Source organism: Parasteatoda tepidariorum, chromosome 7 (assembly GCF_982258835.1).
Source record: "Parasteatoda tepidariorum strain Cologne lab strain chromosome 7, Ptep-v5.0, whole genome shotgun sequence".
Taxonomy (NCBI): domain Eukaryota; kingdom Metazoa; phylum Arthropoda; class Arachnida; order Araneae; family Theridiidae; genus Parasteatoda; species Parasteatoda tepidariorum.
Window position 1 is genome coordinate 49,309,325 of NC_141761.1, and position 5,452 is coordinate 49,314,776.

Genomic DNA, 5,452 nt, shown 5'->3' on the forward strand with positions numbered 1-5,452 from the left:
GCAATTAAAATATAGACTTAAAACTGTTTCAAAAATATCCGACGATTTCGATTTTCCAACTTTTAACATACTTGGTAAATCAACATGGGTTCTACTGTAATTCTACTATCGCCTCACTCAAAACAAAAAACGTTTGTAACATCATGTTTATATTTGGCTCCTACAACCACCAGTAATTTCCACCAAAACTCTCAAAGTAATCCACCTTACATTTTTGGTTTAAAGTTTTACAGAAATCATAATATTGATTCCTTTTGTACTTAAAAAAATATAATGGGCCGGGATATTATGGTGGGTAGGACGTTGGGCCCATGTCCATAAAGGTCGTGAGTTCGATCTCGGCTGGCTGAAGACTTAACGTGCAGTAAATTTTGCCTGGTGCACGTTAAATCTGTCTGGTCACAAAGTCCTCTATGTTTCTGTAACAAATCATATCACTGATGGTATTAAATTAGAGGTTGATAGTTCTCTGGTTCAAATCAAAATTACTATCTTAGGATGAATGTATGTATATATGGATCAGCCATACCGGCTGTGACGCGTGTGTGGCTGAAATAGCGTTTTTTGGCCATAGATGATGCCACTGAAAAGCAAAAATCGCTCCCTATACCTTGAATTTGCTTGGTGTCAATAAGCAGGTTTCGCCAGTCTCTAAAAGGACAAGGTCAAAGAACTGTAATGATAGGGGCACAAAGACAATAGCCGATTTAGACCAGGAAGCAGATTACGCTCATCAAGAGCAAAACGATATACAGGATATTCTAACAAGCTTAGAGATTGTAAAAGCAAAAGATAGCAAGGGCAATTACTACTTGCCTAAAAGAGCAAGGGATGCCTTCTTTGTTACCTACTGTGACCTAAGTCAAATCCTTACCAGGCTAAGGACGGACCTACAAGAGGCCCGCAATACTATTGTGGTACAATTTACGAATGAGTGGGTAGAAAACGAACAGACAAGACCAAATAGCAGACCAGTGGCAAAGCTAAATAAAAGATGCCAAACAAATCAGGTCGAATTGGACATTAATGACCTTAAGCAAATACTGCATAATACAGAGCAGCTGAAAAAAGGGTTAGATAGAAATAATGAGCTGATTGATGCGCTAAGCAAAAGCGCAGAGGCTGATTTCACCCCGCATACCTATGCAGAAGCTGCAAAAAGTAACAGGAAAGCACTGCTCCCAACTCCAAAAACCCCAACTAAAATTAACCTCCCAATACCACCTCAAAAAAATAAAAGAGACGTCATAAACAGCCTGAGCGCTCTGCACACCACTGCTGCTATCAATAACATCCAAGTTAGACCAAATTCAATTTCAATAAACTGTAACTCAGGCTCAGACAAACAACTTCTTATACAAGACTTAAACGACAACGAATTCCAGGTTGTTATCCCCAAGCAGAGGAGACAGAACATAATTGTAACAAATGTGCCTGTCTACATAAATCAAGAACAACTTACAGATAAAATACATCAAATACTCCACACAAATCAAACGCACTTCCCAGTTAAATTATACAAGACTAACAAACACAGGACGAACCCACACTTGCAACATTGGGTAGTCTCAGTAACTAAGGTATCAGCCAGCATTCTGTGCAAGCAAGGGTTTCTCTTTTTCGGTCTAAGCAAAGCAAGGGTTTCCAAATTCGTTAACATCACAAGATGCCATAACTGTCAAAATTTAACTCACAGAGAGGCTGACTGTAACTACAAGTCCATTTGCATGCATTGTGCTCGTGGGCACCATACCCAAGGTTGCAAGAACACCCAGTCCTGTCTCTGCTATAACTGCTACTACGTCAATAAGTGGAACGAGCAGAATAGAGATTGGATACCCCTTGACATAAATCACGAGGCAAACGATTACCGCTGTCCAACGTATATACAAGCAAAATATGGCTACTGGCCATAATCAAGACATAATGGTCATTTCTCATTAAACTCGTTATCAGTCAACTCACACTAATTCTTATCAATCTAAATCATTACTCTTTAATCACTGTTCTATATTTTATTTAATCCTTCATCAATTAATTTTGTTTTCCCAGATCAGGGCCTACTTTTACCAATTAATCACAATCAGTCCGATAACTAAAATAACACACTATAATGCCAATCTCTATGATGAATGCCTCCACATGTTGACCCACTCTTATATTTAATAACAGCAATATATGTCTTCCCTTCTTGTGGTCTTCAATGATTTGGTTTACTTAAATGGGTAAGTAACTACTTCAATCATTTCAATTGATAACCTAAATAGTCCTCTCAATAATAAGAATTTATTTAATCCTGATCAATTGCAATCCCTTATTATTACACCACATTACCTTAATTGCCCCATTAGTTAGATAATCATTTTCAATTCCTAATTGACTAAGATCAGTCACTCATACCAGCTTCTCCATAATAATTAATGTCCCATCAATAGTCCTCCAAAGCACTAAATAGCACACAAGTTCACCCAGTCCCAAAATCTGCATTAAGCTACTTGCAAACCCATAAAAACCAAACACCACAAATTCACTCTAGTTTTACATCATGGCAAACAACACGCAAAAAATGCACAATAAGTCCATCAAATGCATACAAATAAACCTAAACAACTACAGAGCAGCAACTGCTCTCTCAGCCAGGTTCATACAGGACAACAACATAGTAATAGCTTTTCTACAGGACCCATATAAACAAAACAACCGTCTACATGGCTATCCTAATCAATGGCAAACGTACCACTATAAAAATCAAGAGGCATGGCTGGTAATCACAAAAAGCATACCCCTCAATTTTCTTCCGAACACCCAAACAGCTGTCTTTGCTAACATAACAAGACAATCAGGCAACCTTGTCATTGGCTCGCAGTATGTTAGACCCCACGCGGACCTGTCCGCAGCACTGGATGAGTGGAAAGATCAAATAATCGGCTATCCACTGGTTCTATGTGGAGATCTCAACGCCAGGTCCACACAGTGGGGTTACAAACATACAGACAGTAGAGGCGACATCCTAATCGACCATATGATCCAACACGACCTGATCAGGCCAAACACTCACAGTAACCTTTCTACCTTTTATGCAAACAATGCACAAGGCAACCCGGACTTTACCATTGGCAACCGCGAGGGTGCAACTTTAGTCAATGACTGGTTCATAAGTGACGAACACACTGTGAGTGACCATAGATACATCATTTTCAACGTAAACCAAGATACTATTCAACCAACAACCAACAGACTTAAAACAAACTTCGGTAACCATAAGAAATTCACACGACTAATTAAAAACAATTCAAACAGTCTCAACAATGAATGCGAAGCAGCTGCAACAGCAACAGAACTAGATAATTACACCAAACAACTAATAAATAATGTTACTAAAATCTCAAAGCAGATCTACAAGCTAAAAACCTCCAAGGCTCCAACCAAGCCAACATGGTTTAATAGCAAGCTAAAAATCGATAGGAACAGACTGAGAGCTTTATGTAAAAGATACAACAACTGTCAGGATCCCACACTAAAATTACAAATAAAACTGGAACTAAGCAAAAGCAAAGCAAACTACAAAAAACAAAACAACAAAGCAAAAGAGCACTCATGGAAGACATTCTGCAATACTCAAACACATAACTACGGGGCTGCGTTTAAAATGGCCCATAATAAACTCTTCAAACCAACCGACCTTAAATTACATATTCCTAACATTAGTCAACCAACCAAACAAGAGGCAATGACCTTCCTCACAAAACATCACTTCCCTGACAAAGACGCAAACATATCAGATCAGCCTCCTCGAACACAAAACAACACCAACGCAAAACCCAGGGTCGAGCAAAACGAGGTAAAGGATGCTTTATTCGCATTCAAAACAACAAAAGCACCAGGTCCGGACGGGCTGGACTTCATGATATGGAGAAGGGTCTTTGATGCCGGCCCAACAATCTTAACTAACGGGGTCAATAAATGTCTGGAGCTTAACCATTTTCCGAACAACATCAAATCAGCAACAGTAGTTTATTTTGCAAAACCAAACAAAGATCTAACTCAACCAGATGCCTACAGGCCCATATGTCTTCTACCAACAATAGGGAAACTCTTGGAAAAAATAATTTATCAGAGACTGATCCATCACCTGGAAAAAATCAACAAACTCAGCAACTGCCAATTTGGCTTCAAAGAAGGCAGATCGACTGAGTCGGCTCTAAAAACTGTAATTAGCGAGGCCAAAACAGCCAAAAAGAATAAAAATTGTAAACGGCAATACTATAAATCCCTAATATCGGTCGACATCAAGGGCGCCTTTGACTCCATACAGTGGACACACATAATACACAGATTAAATTCTTTAAACTGTCCAACTCAGCTCACAAACATAATCAACAGTTACCTCTCACACAGGTCAGTTGAATTCAACGGTGAAACTAATATAACTAAAATCGATATCTACAAGGGTTGTCCACAGGGCTCCTGTCTAGGACCCCTACTATGGCTTATAATTGCGGATATCTTTTTACAACAGTTCAAACACGACCATGTTAAAACACAAGCCTTTGTAGATGACTACAGCTTCATTGTCTCAGGCAAAACAAGGAAAGACCTAGAATCAAATGCTAATGAGGCAATGACACAATTCAGCAACTTTTGTAAGGCACAAAGCCTAAAACTGTCAATTAACAAGTGCAACTACATCACTTTTAATAATCCTTTCAAGCAGTTTTAGCCATCAGCAAGGTTTTAGCCATCAAAGAAGCCATCAATTGGTTAGAGACACACAGCTACAAAGATGCAACAATTTTCACAGACAGTCTGGCTAGTATACACGCTATTAGAAAAACGAAACAAAAAGACCCACATGTGGCAACAACACAAAGACAACTGGAACACCTAGTCAGAAAATGCAACACACAAATACACTGGGTGGCAGCTAACATAGGTAATGAAGCAGCGGATCTAACGGCTAAAGACGCAGCAGCAGGTCACGGGATTCCCAGCGGTGTTCTGCTTCCACCATCGAGCCTAAGAAATAAACTTAAAAAGATCACACAAAAATTTGGCAAGCATACTGGGACGAAAATGAAAAAGGCTATACAACAAAATCATACTATCCTAAAGTAGACACAGACCGACTCATAGGCCATCCAGCAGCAATACAATTCCTTACTGGACATGGCTTCTTCCCCTCATTCTTACACAGGATGCAGCGAATAAACACAGACACATGCCCATGCGATGACACAGGTAGCCCAAGTCACTACCTACATGACTGCCCACTAACTGAATCGTACCACCTCAAAAAACCCAATGAACAAGGCAGAACGATATTTGCAGACAGTTTCAAAAACAAGCATATTATGCAAAAACTAATAAATATTCTAGCCATAACCAGGAACATCACAGACAATATGTCATAAACCTAATAATAACTTTGTAAAAATACTGGCAGCAAATACAA